The 16,566-nt window shown below is 32.6% G+C and overlaps 1 pseudogene; it reads right to left on the bottom strand.

The window, feature by feature from the left end:
- Positions 1-931: 931 nt before the first annotated feature.
- On the bottom strand, positions 932-1,842 carry LOC120615926 (olfactory receptor 5AC2-like; annotated as a pseudogene).
- Positions 1,843-16,566: the final 14,724 nt, after the last annotated feature.

Here is a 16,566-nt window from a genome sequence, read left to right as displayed (position 1 = left end):
TTTTATTTTTGACTAGAATATTAAAGTCCACCTGTAATAAAGTCAGGAGGCTGAAGAGGTAAAAGAGCCAGATAGAAAACATTCATAGCTTTTGTAAAGAAAAAAATCCAAATTAAGTTATATAGTTAATTATAAGTTAGTCAAGCACACCTGCTATTTCAGGTAATTGTCAGTTTCAGAAAAAAATTCAGCTGTTATATATGTGTTGGGAATGAGGTGCTTAGTAGGATTACTTAATAAATTAAAATGTGTACATATTTAAAGAATTCAGAACTTTTCATTATATTGTAGGAAAATTAATTGTTTTAAGTAATTGTTAAATTTTTATACCTTTCAATGAATACAATACAAATATAAGTAAGTTCTCAAAAATACTTTTAAACCTCCTAGAAATTTTCATTTTCAATGCCTCGGGAGAATACATGTTCTCACAGTTAGTCTAACAATATTACTTTGGTATAGATATTATTTGTATCATTATAAATATCTACTAAAGAGAAGGTTTTAAAAATTACTTGCTCAAAAATTATTTGGGAGGGCATGAGTGCTTTTTAAACAGGATTTACATAGTCTAGGTCTTTCTTTAAAAAAATATAAGTTCAAAAGAGTTTTAAAATGCGTATATCTGGAAACACAAGAGCTTATTTATGTTACATAGATAGTAATTTGGGGATTTCATTTCAGTTTCATCCTTGAGGATGAATTTAAAACAACAGCAAAATAAGTATAGTCTGTCTTTACAGTGCTCATTAATTATTTTGATAATTACAATAACATAACTAAGACAAGTATATCTAATCTAAGTTTTATTATTTATCATTTAACAAATATTTATTAAGTCACTACTATATATAACATCTGGGGCTAGACAATATGATTTATTTAAACAGAGAGTAAAATGGAAAGAATAATGAATGTTTCCTGAAAATATTTATTTCTTTATCACTTTTCTTAGGGCACCTAAAATTTCCTTATTTCTTAGACCGTAAATAAAGGGATTTAGCAGGGGAATTATAATTGTGTAGAACAGTGAATATGTTTTATCCTGATACCAATCTGGGCCAGACTGGGGCGCATGTACATGAAAAAGAGAGTGCTATAGAGAGTCAGAGAGCAAGTGGACACTGCATGTGGAGAAGGCTTTGCTCCTGCCCTTTTCAGACTTCTTTTTCAGGATGGCAAAGAGAATACGGGTATAAGAGAATACGGGTATAGTCATAAAAGTAGAAGATTGTACATAAGCAGAGAAAATAAAAATCACCAATGCATTAATAGATGGGTCGGTGCAAGAAATTGTATATAGTGACAAAATTTCACAGTAGAAATGCTGTATTATATTGGACCTGCAGAAGGTTAATCTGAATAATAATCCTACATGAACAACAGGATGCAGAAAACCAATTACATATGACATACTGTTGGACATCTGTTGGACATTGCCACTGGATAAAGCAGGGAGTTGCATATGGCTACAAAGCAGTCATAGGCCATCACTACCAGGAGTAAACATCCTATGGTGGCACTGGAAGCAAAAATATAAAATTGGGTGATGCACTCAGCCAGGGATATCATATGAATTTTAGATAAAAAATGTGTGAGCATCTTGGGGGTCACAGAAAATGAAGAATAGACATCTGCACACGCTAAACTGCCAAGGAATAAGTACATGGAGATGTGAAGGTGGGGATCCTTCCAGATGAGAAAAATCAGTCCCAGGTTGCTCATCATGGTGGTGAGATAGAAGACCAAGAACACCAGGAACAGAGGGACCTGCAGCTCTGGGCCATCTGTAAGTCTTGTGAGAACAAATTCAGTCACCAGCATCTTGTTTACTTCCATAATATTCACTCAGGCTTAAAACTAAAATGGAGAATAGGCAAAGAAAAAAAAATTAATCAAGGTTCATGAAAATCGTATTGGATCACATTGTCTATTTCCTATATCAGATGCTCCTTACTCAACAAATATGAAAGGACAGATTTTCTCCTTTTAAAAACACACTTAAAGTATTAAGTATATTATATATAATTTTGAGAAGGTAAGGGCTTTTTAAAAATACTTTAAATAAATATATATATATATATATATATATATATATATATATATATATATATATATATAATTACTTGAAAGTTTATGGAGGAGGCTATAGACACCGGTTGACCTGGTGTATAACGTATAACTTGCCATTTATAAATACCTTAAAATTAAATGTATTAACAATGAAATATTATATAGAATTAAGAATAATACGCAATACATTTTATACTAAAATCTCTTAAAGCCAGACTCCGGTTCAGGTTCAAAAATGTTTTCACACTTGCTCAGGAATTCTTTCATACCTTTTCTACTGTACAACAATAAAATGGGTATTAATGATATATATCATCATTTACTCCTAAGACTTTAATAGATTGAAAAATAAGATAGTAAATTAAAATCCCTTTTCTCCTGTTTTCTTCCATTACCGTTACGTTATTTGACTATACATTCATCAAAACCACTCCAAATTTTTATTAGACTCTTTTTAATTTTACCCAATAAACTCTATGTGAATATAATCATTTATTTAGTTAACAAACATTTATTGAGTGCCTCCTAACTTAGATCGCTATCATTTCTAGCTCAGTTACATATAGACCTCTAACTTTAGTGTTATACTCAAGACTCTAAAATAACTGCTTTTTTAAGAAGAAAGAAAAAACAAAGACACTAGTCAGCTTATTTGCAGACTTGGGAAGGATCTAAGAGCTATTGTTAAATGTGCAAATGTAGATAATTATCATGCACTTAACTAAGAATTTTTTTAATATTTCAGAGGCACATAATTCAAAAGTCAGGGATTTTTCTTTTTCTGCTTTTTTTGAGATTACATTGGGACTATAAACATCTGAGTAAAATGAAACACGACAAATGACACCACAGTGGAAAGAATAGCTAATATTTTGAAAAAGCTGGATTTAATTTAAATAGTAAGAAGTATTAATTTTGTTTAAAAGGCAAGTCAAACGAGGTGGAAAGATTAACTACATTAATGGTCAATGACTACCATACAGATAGGCATGGCAGAAAACAACTCCAAACTGAAAATGTATCTGTGAGTTCTACAAGCCTGAGAAGCAAGTGAGAAGGCTTCCTGTAGAAAACTGGGGGAAAACTTAAATCTGCAACATCACAATGCACTTCATAAATGACAAATTATGCACAATTGTGATCATAAAATGTGTTTTGTATATTCACAGATCCTTGCCTTAATCATCTAAAGTAGAGTCTAGCCATTTAGAAAAAGCTAATTTAACTATATAATCATTCAGGGAATATTTGGAAGACTTGGATTCACAGCTTCCTGGCTTCTGTAACAAGGCCACCCAAGTGGATGTCATGTCAACACATATTTTTACTTCCACAACTCAACAATTCTGTGCAGACATAGCTCTCCAAGTCTCTGCTAGCCTGAAACATTTTCTCTAAGTGTCCACTTGGTAATATGAAAAGAAGGAATAATGTGAAAATTTTAAGGAATATAAAGTTTGTGAAAAATTCAGTTATGACAAGAATAATCTTTAAACAGTAAAAATATGTAGAAGAATTGGGTTATTTGCTGTATAAAAGCACCTAATTTTTTCCCCTTAAAAGGAGAAGCGATTTTGAGGAAAACAGTCCTTCTCCTTCACTGGGACTAGGAAAAGAAGTAATTTGTTTGGGTTTTATAATAGACATTAAAAAGCACTAACAGAGAGGCTGGTAACATTGGTAGTTATTAATTGAGTAAACACGCTGCTGTCACATCATTCTTAGCTGTTGGGAAAATCTTCCCGATTGTGTTTGTTTTCCAATGTAAATAAAAACCAGAATGAACTTCAAACTTTAAACACATGAAGTATTAAGTAGATTAGTTCTATAACTCATTCTCATGGTCCAAAAAAATGTTAATAAAAACATAACAAAATTCTGGAATCTTTGAACCTCAATTCTACCTCTAAATTACTAAGTGATTATCCCAAAGCCGCTTTATAACCCTGTTTTAAGGTCTCATTTGTAAAGCACTGAATTTTCTAAGCTATCTTTCTGCCCACAGTGTGTGAGACTATGACTCTTCTCTGCTATTTATTAGGTATCTTAGCATAACAACTAAGCACAGAGCCTCTATAACGGAATTGCATGAGTTCAATTCTTTCTTCTACATATATATAGTTTGTATCCATGTTTTCAGAGAAATTGAACATAATGTTTATTTAGCTATTCAGTTCAGATTGCTTTCTATTCCATTTGGTAGATAAATCATATGAAAAATTTTTTCAGATATTTTGACAACTCAAGAAATTCTTGGTACCATAATGATGTGTTCTATCACTTTTCATAGAAAGAATAATGATAATAAAATAAAGAACTGCAGTCTCATCCAATTCCTATGCAGAGATGCCATAAAATACAAATTTTCATAAAGAACTCAAGGTACAACAACGAAAATATCAAAAAACAATTATTCATCTCCTATTAATTTTCTTTGTGAAGTGTGGTTTGGAGAGAAAGATATTTATATCTTCCCATCTTCAAACCTGTTTATGAAGATAATATTGAAACTCCCTCCATGCCACTAAAAGATTCTCTACAGAATGAAGTCAACCTACTGGGCATTATAGACTAATTAATAAACCACATCTGACACACCCTTTTGTAACTATTATAGCTCATTTCTTTCTTCTGGAAACAAAAGCATTACAGGTTAATTGTAGAAAAAAATTGAAAACATAGAAAGGCAAAAAATAAAACACAAATTGCAAGTAATCTCATTAATTACTGATAAATACAGTTAACTTTTTGGCTTTTTCCTCCCACCTTTAACCCATGAATGTAGCTATATTTATGTATATTTATATACATAATTTATCTATACTTTTATATATACATAATTTGCATAAAATTTATATATGAAAATAAAAATTCTGGCAATGCTATATATAATTTTTCACAAATTGTTTTTAATTGAATAATATATCATTTATATTTTCCTATGTCATTAGTTTGAAAAAATGTGAATTTTCTCCCTGGAAACATTATTTTTTATAAAAATCTATTATTATAAAGTCTGAGGATTGGAGCTAATCTGTCCAAGTACATGCATGCTGATAAGAATTTTGTTTAAAAAGTTTCAATGGGCCCTCTAGGAAAGTCGTACCAATTTACACTATAAATTTTTAAACAACTCATTTCCAAACTTCACAATATCAAAAATAAATTTAAAAAATATATATATACATATATTCACATGATCCTATTTATCTATATCTATATTTATGATTAAACTTGGCAAAAAATATGCCTGACCTAAACGTATTTGGCCAAAATGTAAAACTATTGAGAGGTATAAAAATGTGTTTAATGTATGAATATTCATCATTTTACCTAAATAGGAAGTATTGATCTAATAAAGGTGTTAATTTTTCCAAATTAATGTACGAATTATAAGCATTCTCAAACAAAAATTATTGGGAGATAGTTTGACTAGAAAATACTAATTGATCTGGAAAAGCAAATGGATTTTAAGAAGTTAAAAAATTTTTCAAAAAGAATATAAAAAGGAGATATTCTATGTCAGGTTTCACCATATATCATAAAGTTAACTGTAACAATTGAAACTACACTTGATGTCACCAGGATTTACTATCGGTATGAATTCATGAATATTTACATATAGACATGGGGAGGAAGAGCAGAAAAGTTAAGAGCACAGACTTCGGAAAGGGAGAGTTGGGTTCAAATTTGACTTTACTGCTAAGACTTTGGTCAATATCTTAAATTCCCTAAGCCTTTATTTCCTCATTTGTGAAGTAAAGTTAATGATATGCACGTACAAGTTTGTTGTAAGAATCAAATGAGAAGATGAATATCAAACCTTTAATGCTGTACTTGACAGATAGTAAGGGCTCATTAAATAGTAACTTTAACTTCATTATTTTATTATTCATAAGTAAAGCAACTAAGTTCTTTTGTTAGAAAACTGTGTTTTGGGTGAGCAAAACTGAGATACATTTTGTCATATTGTCAACTTGTGACAACAGCAGGTTAACATTGTACATAAACAACTTTTACAATTAGTGCAAGCCTTCTGCAAGTTGGCACAGAGACCAGAAAATAGTGACTTTTCTGGAGTAAATGAGACACATCACCTGGAAGGAAAAAACCTACAGGTATAACATTTTAAAGAGAAATATTTATACATTTTCATAAATATTACAGACATCTTATTTTATGACCAAATACGTCAGACTGCATCTTTACCAAACAAGGACTTTTTTCTTCCTAACCATAAAACCATTTCACAAAATCAGTGCTATTCTCCCAATACCATCAAATAACCATTCTATACTTAAATTTCTCCAATTAGTCCCAAATTATCTTCTACGGTGCTGCATTGCATTTGTTTCAAGACTCTTAATCCAGAACAGTCTCATTTCTTTCCCCTTCACTTATTTACTTTTGTTATCTCAATGGTTTTTGCAATGGTTTTTGATTTTTTTTTTTTCTTTTGGCTATGACTTGGACAGATTGGGCCAATTGCTCAATTGTCTTATGGAATGTTTCACACTCTAGAGTTGCCTAATTACTTTTGTTTAATTTTGTTTAATTTGCTCCTATTCTCTATGTTTTTTTATTCCTAGTGGAAATTATATCTAGAGTCTTGATTAAGCATTTTTAGAAAGAATGCTTCATTGATGATGCTATGTATTGCATTATATCAAGAAGCACAGAAAGTTTGTTTATCTCACCATTACTAAGGCTCAGAGTGATCTCTGGGTTAAAGTGGTAACAGCCAGATCTCTCTTTTGTAAAGTTATGTGTTTTCTCTTTAGCTAGCAAGTAATTAATGAAATGATCATTTAGCACTTGCAAATATACAAGAACTCATCCAGCTAAATATTTTAGCGTCCTTTGATGATCTTTGCCAGCTATGTTGTTAAGAAGTTTTATGGTAATTTTTTACTTCTATCATTTATTCTTCATTATTTAACTGGAATATTTTCACACAAATACAAAAAAACAAAACAAAAAACAAAAAAAAAAACAAGGAAAATATGACAGAATGGTTTGAAAAGTATCATATAAAAGGAAACAAAAATTTCAAGCATATGTCTAAACTTCTTTTTGACTTATTTGACCTTGCCAGAAGTTCACAGCTGTTTCTCCAAGTCGCCCAAAAGCCCAACTTCCTTCTTGGATACAGTCAAATTGTTAGTGGTTAAGAAAAGTCTTATGTGGAATAGCTTAGTCATTCAGTCAACAAATATATTTCAGTTTCTGTTATAGTAGACCCTGGTCTGAAGGTTTTTTTTCAAAAGGAATGAGATGTGTCAATTAAGATGCAAATTGCTCCAAATTCTATCTGGTCTATTGATTTCTGTTTCTCACACTTTGTAAGAAATTGATCTTCCTGTCTCTTTAATTCATATCATTTCTTGCCAGAAAATGCCCACTTGGTTTTTAAAATCTTTTTCTCAAAGAGAGATTTTATAGATATGTACTTTTTTGTTCTCCTAAGGCTAATTTTTAAATGTATTTGTTTAATTAAAAAATAATAATTGTTATCTTAATAATATATTTTATTGTTTTGTCATTTAACTTTCAACAAAATGTATTCATATAAACTATCTTATTTCTCAACAGTATTGGAGTACTTGAGCACCTGACATTTCTCATATTGCTTTACTGTAATGAAAGTAATTCTGGAGTGGTCACATTGGCAGTCTCCGACAATACAGTTTGTGACAGTGGTTCTCGACTTTGGGGAAGTTGGATCTTAACTTCCTCATAAAAATAAAATCCCCTTTTTGTATAATGACTTATGCTCTGTAATGTACTTCCATATATATTGAATCACCTGATCAGCTGAACATGGGCACAAGTACATACTAGTATTCTCATTGTACTAATGAAGAATCTGGCAATGTATAAAAAGAAGTATACACCATGACCAAGTGGGATTCATCCCAGGTATATAAAGCTAGTTCAAAATTTGAAAAGCAGTTAATGTAATTCATCACATCAATAGGCTAAAATGACAAATCACATAACCATATGAATAGATGCAAAAAAAAATTTGACAAAATCCAACATCCATGTATGATAAAAACCCTCAATAAATTAGGAATAGAGGGAAATTTCCTCAACTTAATAAAGAATATTAACAAAAATATCTACAGCTAACATTATACTTAATGATGAGAAACTCAAAGGATTCCCACTGGGCCCATGTACAAGGCAAGGATGTTCCCTCACAGTACTCTTTTTTTTAACATCATACTGGAAGTCCTAGATAATTCAGTAAGATAGGGAAATAAAAAATATACAAATTGGGAAGAAAGAAAACTGTTCACAGGTGACATGATTATCTATGTACAAAATCTGAAAGAATTGATAAAAGAAAATCTTTGAAGTAATGATTATAGTGAGATTAAAGGATACAAAGTTAATATACAAGTCAATCCTTTTTCTATATACCAGCAATGAACAAGCTGAATTTCAAATTAAAAACACCATATCATTTACATTATCACCCAAAAAGTGAAATGCTTAGATATAAATCTAACAAAATATGTACAAGGTATATATGAGAAAAACTACAAAATTGATGAATGAAGTTAAAGAACCAAATAAAGTTCATAGATATAGACTCGAAATTGTGAAATGTCAATTCTTCCCATTTTGATCTATAAATTGCAATCTCAATTTGATCAATGCAATCTCAATCAAAGTCCCAACAAGCTATTTTGTGGATATCAAAAAACTGATTCTAAAGCTTGTATGGAGAGGCAAAAGACCTAGAATAGCCAATACACTATTGAAGAACAAAGTTGGAAGACTGATGCTATCCAACTTTAAGACTTGCTTATAGTAAAGACTTGCTTATAGCTTACTATAAAGCTACTTATTATTGCTTACTATAAAGACACTGTGTTGTTGGTGAAAAAATAGACAATAGATCAGTGAACAGAAGGGAGACCCCAGAAATAGACCCACATAAATATAGTCAACTAATCTTTGATAAAGAAGCAAAGGCAATTCAATGAAGCACATGGTATCCTCAATAAATGGTGCCAAAACAACAGGACACCCATGTGCAAAAAAATGAATCTAGATACCTCTTATTCCCTCCACAAAAATGAACTCAAATGTATCACAGATCTAAATGTAAAACACAAAATTATAAATCTCATAGAAGATAACATAGGCAAAAACCTAGATGTCTGAAGTATGGCAGTGCTTTTTTAATACAACACCAAAGGTATTATCCATTAAAAAAATTGACAAACTAGACTTCATTAAAAAAAAAAACTTCTACAAAAGACAGTGTGAAGAGAACAAGAATACAAGCCACAGACTGAGAAAAAATATTTGCAAAGACATATCTGATAAAGCACTGTTGATAATCCAAAATACATAAAAATATACAAAATATTCAAATATACTTAAAAACTCTTAAAACTCAACAATAAGAAAACAAAACACCTGATTGAAAAATGAGCCAAAGACCTGAACAGACACCTCACCAAAGAAAATATACAGATGGTAAATAACCACATAAAAAGATGCTCCACATCATATGTCACCAGGGAAATGCAAATTAAAACAACAATGTGATATAACTACACATCTATTAGAATGGCCAAAATCTGGAACACTAACAACACCAAATGCTGACAAGGATGTGGAGCAACAAGTACTCTCATTCATTGCTGGTGGGAAAGCAAGACAGCACAGCCACCTTTGTAGACAATTTGGTGGTTTCTTAAAAAATCTAAACATACTCTTACCACATGGTTCATCAATTACACTTTTTGGTATTTACCCAAAGGAGTTGAAAGTTTACACCCACACAAAAACTTGCACACAGATGTTTATAGAAGATTTATTTATAATTGCCCAAACTGGGAAGCAACCAAGATGCCCTTTATAGTAGGTGAATTGATAAATAAACTGTGTTACATCCAGACAGTGGAATATTATTTGGTGCTAAAAAGAAATGAGCAACTAAGCCATGAAAACATATGGAGGAAACTTAAATGCACATTACTAAGTGAAAGAAACCAATCTTCAAAGTCTGTGTACTGTATGATTTCAACTATATGATATTCTGGAAAAGGAAAAACTATGGAGACAGTAAAAAGATCAGTGGTTGCCAGAGATTGAAGAGAGAGAAATAAATGGTGGAGTGCAGAGGGTTTTTAGGGCAGGGGAAATACTCTGTATGATACCAAAAGGAATACATGTCATTACATATTTGTCCAAACCCGTAGAATGTACAACATCAAGAGTGAAGCATAATGTAAACTATGGACTTTCAGTGATTATGATGTACCAATATAGGTTCATCAAGTGCAATAAATATACCACTCTGGTGGAAGTTCTTGATAATGAGAAATATCATACATGCGTAGAGGAAGAAGATATATGAGAATTCTATGTACCTTCCTCTCAATTTTTCTGTGAATCTAAACTGTTCTAAAAAAAAGTCTGAGTTAAAAAACAGAGAGAGTTCTGAAGATGAATGATGGTGATGGTTGCACAATAATTTTTTAAAATTTTATTATTTACTTTTTAAATTTATTATTATTTTTTATTATGATGGCATTGGTTAACAAAATCCAGTAAGTTTCAAGTGTATAATCCAACAGTAAGGCATATATAGATTGCATTGTGTGTTCACTGCCCACAGTTAGATTTCTTTCTAACTATTTGACCCCCTTTACTCTGTCTATCCCCACTCCAACTTCTCCTCTATCCTCTGGTAACCACTAGTCTATAGTCCATGTCCATGAGTCTCTGTTTGTTTGCCCTGTTCTTTTGTTGCTTTTAGTGATATAAGTGATATCATGTGATTTTCAACTTTTTCTGTCTGGCTTATTTCGCTTAGCATGATTATCTTGAGGTCCATCCAGGTTGTCGCAAATGGCAGTATTTCATCTCTTCTTATGGCTGAGTAATATTCCATTGTATATATGTGCCACAGCTTGTTTAGCCAATCATCTACTGTAGGATACTTCGGTTGCTTCCATTTACTGGCCACCGTGCATAATGCTGTCATGAACATCGGTGTACAAATATCTTTACGGATATGAGTTTTCAAGTCTTTGGAGTAAATACCCAGTAGAGGGATTGCTGGATCATAATGTAGATCAATTCTTAGTTTTCTGAGGAACCTCCATACTGTTTTCCATAGTGGCTGTACCAATTTGCAGTCCTACCAGCAGCGTATGAGGGATTCTTTTTCTCTGTATCCTCTCCAACACTTGTTATTACTTGTCCTGTTGATAACAGCTATTCTAATAGGTGCAAGGTAGTATCTCATTGAGGTTTTGATTTGCATTTCCCTAATAGCTAGTGATGTTGAGCATCTTTTCATATGTTTGTTGGCCATTTTTGTATCTTCTTGGGAGAAATTTCTGTTCAGTTCCTCTGCCTATACTTTAATTGGATTGTTTGTTTTTTGTTGTTATTGAGTTGTATGAGTTCTTTGTATATTTTGGATATTAGGCCCTTATCGAAGGTGTTACTTGCAAATGTATTTTCCCATTTGAATGGTGGTTTCTTTACTTTGTTGGCGGTTTCTTTTGCTGTGGAAAGCTTTTTAGTTTGATGTAGTCCCATTCATTTACTTTTGCTTTTACTACCCTTGCTTTTGAGGTCGAATTCATTAAATCCTCTTTAAGTCTAAAGTCCATGAATTTAAATCCTATGTTTTCTTCTATGCACTTTATTGTTTCAGGTATTATTTTCAGGTCCTGATTCTATTTTGAGTTAATTTTGGTTTGTGGTGATTGACAACAGTCTAGTTTCATTCTTTTGCAGGTGGCTTTCCAGTTTTCTGAGCAGCATTATAGAAGAGGCTTTCCTTTCTCCACTGTATGTTTTTGGCTTTTTTGTTGAAAATTATTTGCCCAAATAAACATGGGTTTACTTCTGGACTCTCGATTCTGTTCCACTGGTTTTTGTGTCTGTTTTTCTGACAATACCATGCCATTTTGATTATTGTCACTTTGTTATATAATTTGAAGTTGGACAAAGTGATTTCTCTAGCCTCTTTCTTTTTTCTCAAGATAGTTTTGGCATTGTGCTTCCATACAAATCTGATGATATGAAATTTGCTCTTATTACTGCTTTTGCCATGTCCCAAAAGTTTTGATATGTTGTACTATCATTATCGTTCATTTCTATGTATCTCTTGATCTCGTTTTATTTCTTCTCTTACCCAGTCGTTCTTCAGTACCATTTTGTTTAATCTCCATGTATTTGTAGTTCTTCTTGCTTTCTTTTTACAGTTGATCTCCAGCTTCAAAACATTATGATCAGAGAATATGGTTGGTATGATTTCAATCCTCTTATATTTGTTGAGGCTATCTCTGTGTCTCAGTATGTTGTCAGTCCTTGAGAATGTTCCATGTGCAGTAGAAAAGAATATACTAGCAGCTGCTTGGGAATGAAAGGCTCTGTAAATGTCAATTATATTCAGTTGGTCTAATGTGTCATTTAAAGATATTATTTCCTTATTGATTTTCTGTTTGGATGATCTATCCATATCCCACAGTGGGATATTTAAATCCCTTCCTGTGACAGTGTTTTGGTCCCTTTAGTTCTGTTACTAATTACTTTATATATTTTGGGGCTCCCTGATTGGGAACATAGATATTAATAAGTGTTATGTCTTCTTGGTGCATGATGCCCTTTATCATTATGAAGTATCCCTCAGTATCTTTCTTTACCTTTTTTATATCAAAGTTTATTTTGTCCGATATTAGTACTGATAATCCCGCTTTTCTTTGAATGCCATTTGCTTGAAATATCATTTTCCGCCCTTTCACTTTGAGTCTGTATTTGTCTTTGGAATTGAGATGTGTCTTCTGGAGGCAGTATGTGGTTGGGTTTTGTTTTTGATCCAATCTGCAACTCTGCGCCTTTTTATTGGTGAGTTCAGTCCATTTACATTTAGGGCGATTATTGAAATATGAGGTTTTCTTATAGCCATTTTACCTTTTGCTTTCTGGTAGCTAGATGCTTCCATTACTTCTTTGTCTTGTGTGTCATTTTTTTTTTTTTTAATTTTGGCTTTGTGAGTTTTTCCTCTGGTTCTTCTTGTTTTATGTTCTGTATTTCAGTTCCGAATCTTTGGTGTGTGGTTACCATTACGAATATGTAGAGGAAAGTTATATATATATATTCATTTTCTTCCACATGTGCCTTATCTTCATTCCCCTTTGTGAATTTGGATCTTCGAATCCTCCCCTTTTCTGTCATTGTTGTCTCTATTTGTCCCTAGGTATGCTGAATGTTCATTACTGTCTTGCTATAGCAAATCTCTTCTTATTGTTTAAGCTTACAATCCCATGTTCTTAATAAGGGTTTCAGTCCTCTGCTTCTATCTGCCTGCTAGTCACCATAGTCATAGTTATGTTTTTTTTTTTTTTTGGCATTTTGTTTTAGGTGAGCTGACCCCTTTTAGTATTTCCTGCAGTGCAGGCCTTGTAGTGGAGAATTCCTTCAATTTTTGTATGTCCGAAAAGGTCTTTATTTCTCCTTCTTATCTAAAGGAGAGCTTAGCTAGATACATCATTCTTGGCTGGTCTTTTTATCATGAAACAGTATGTAACTTTAGGGCAGTGTGAAGTCTTTGTGGAGATGGGCAACACACAGAACAGGAAAACAAGTGGTATGGACAGAAATTTAATATGATACCTATAAAAATGATTTCATCTATAGGAAATATTTGATTCCATTCCTTTCTTGTTTGTAAGGTTTAAACTGAGAAGTGCGACGATAATCTAATGGGTTTTCCTTTATAGGTTACCATCTTCTTTTCACTGGCTGCCCTGAGAATTCTTTGTCATTAATTTTTGATAATTTTTATATAATGTGTCTTGGAGAAGGCCTTTTTGGGTAGAGATAATTTAATGTTCTGTTGACTTCTTGAATTCCAAGCTCTAGCTCATTCCTTAGATTTGGGAAATTCTCATCCCCTATTTGTCTGAAAATGCTTTCTAATCCCTGCTCCTTTTCCTCCCCTTCGAGAATGTCCATTATTCTTATGTTTCCTCTCCTGATAGAATCAGCTAGTTCTTGTATTTCTTTTTCATTATTTTTCATTCTTCGTTTTCTCTCTTCTTCCTTCTGATTTATTTCTAGATTTCTGTCTTTGATATCACTGACCCTTTCCTCCATTTGGTCAGCTCTATTTCCCAAAATTGATATTTTATTTTTTATCTCTCGTAGTGTGTTCTTTATCTCCAGAAGTTCTATTAGGTTTTTTTTGTGGGTTTCGATCTCCTTGCTAAAAACTCATTCTGCTGATCTAGTTGTTTTTTCACTTCCTGGAATTGTTGATATGAATTATTTTGGATCTCATTGAGTTTTTTCAGAAGTACCATCCTGAATTCTTTGTCATTTAAGTCATATATTTCTATGTCTGTAAGCTTATTTTCTGGAGATTTTTCTTCTTTCTTTCTTAGATGCCTTGTCACCTTGGTTGTTCATGGTGTTTAATGGCCTATTTCTCCACCTGGGCATTAGTGGAAGTGTATTCTGTTTCCACACTCAGAAAGAAGATTTATTATATAAATGTTTTTCTGGCTTGTTGCAAAGAAGGTACTTTTCTTTTGGTTTCCAGTAGGTGGTGTCTAAGCCTCTTGGATCCCTGCTTTATATACAGCCTTATTAATGCCTTTTTTTTTCTTATAAATATTCAATCATGATTATTACCTTAAGTCTCAATCCCTGTCAGTATTAGTGAAATTTTCGATAGCATTTGCTCAGATTCCCCTGGAGCTTTGTGGCGTTCAGTCTTGGAGGAGTCTTCTGAGTTGGAGGATGAGGGTTTTGGCTCAGCCTTGCATTTTGCAACCGAGGCTGGTAATAATCAACTGTTGCTTCTCTGACATCTCCACTTCTCTGCTTTCTGCTCTGATCCCTGGGCACTACTGCTGTGTAGAGCTCAAAGCTCTTTCAGGAAGGGCTGTTCAGGGAATCCGCTGCACCTTCTCCCCAACCTTCCTTCTGCAGGGAGCTCTGGCTGCAAGAGGCAGCTTCTTTGTTTCTCCCAGTCTACCGCCCAACTCCCACAGTTCTTACCTATGGTAGCTCTTATTCGCAGATACCTCGTTCAGATGTGCTTGTGTGCAGTTTGGGTGTTATTTGTTGAGTTTTAGATGTTCTGCTTATTGTTATTTGAGTGGGAGAGTACTGGGGACATCACTCACTCTGCCATGCTTCTGACATCACTCCTAATAATTTGAATGTACTTAATACCACTAACTGTACACCAAAAATTTGTTATGATGGTAAATTTTACGTTTTATGTTTTACCACTATTTTTTTAAATTGAGATAAAAATCAATCATATATCTATATATTATATATTGATAGCCAATATTTAAAAAATCAATGTAACCTGTAACTGCAAAAACATAAAATACTTAGGTGTAAATCTAACAAAATGTGTACAAGAAGGTGCTGAAAACTAAAACACTGATGAAGGAAATTGTAAAAGACCTATGTAGAGGCATACCACGCTCACTGATTGAAAGATTCAACATGATGAGATATCAATTCTCACCAAATTGACCTACAGATTTAATGTGATGCCAATCAAAATCCTAGCAGAATTTTTGGTAGATATAGAAAAGCTAAGTCTAAACTTTATAGAGAAGGACAAAGGAACTAGAATAACTGAAACAGCTTTGAATAAGAAAAATACAGTTGGAGCATTCTTGGATTTATTTGCTTTTAAGCTACGGTGAATAAAACAGTGTGGTATTGACAAAGAGATAATAACAATAGACCAGTATAACAGAAGTGACTTTTCCTATAGGCAATAGGAAAACATTTTAGCCATAGAAAAGAAATTAGGAAAAGGAGTATCATTAATACAAATTTGGAAACGCATATAAAAGAGAGGAAAGTAGAAAGACTTGGGGCAAGGAGGTTGATTGAGATGTATATTGATATCAGTCAAACAGTTGTAGTGGCAATGGGAATACAAAGGAACCGAATAGAAGTTTTGAAGAAAAACAAACAAAAAAACACCTCGTCTTGAAACAGGAGGGCTCAAAGGTGATTTCAAAATTTCAAGACTGTGAGACTGAAAGAATGGTGGTGATCTTCATCAAAATTATGATGTTGGAAATGCAGACTACATTAACAGATAAATGAGATTGGTAATTAACATTGTGTTAATTACTGTATTTTCCATGTGCCAGACATTGCCCTAAACAGATGGTATTATCTCATCAATTCTGACTGTAATCCTAAGAGATAAGTCTCAGCAATGTCATCAGATATGACATGTAAAGTAAATGACTCAGAGAAAACTATTAAGCCATTGTCAATATTTACACAATTAGGAAGTGGAAGAATTAGGATTTGCATCTAGGAAATCTGATGCCAAAAGTCACATTCGTAGTCACTATATTCTATTGTCTCCTCAAGGATTTCAAAAGTCATTTGCCTAATGAATATAGAAGAAGAACAGAAGTCCAGGGAGATTAAAAATCATACAGTTAAGTGCTACATTCGGTCCAA

This window comes from Pteropus medius, unplaced genomic scaffold (genome assembly GCF_902729225.1).
Source record: "Pteropus medius unplaced genomic scaffold, Ma_sr-lr_union100, whole genome shotgun sequence".
Taxonomy (NCBI): Eukaryota; Metazoa; Chordata; class Mammalia; order Chiroptera; family Pteropodidae; genus Pteropus; species Pteropus medius.
Note: the sequence above shows the minus strand (reverse complement) of the source record. Positions and strands in the feature narration are given on the sequence as shown.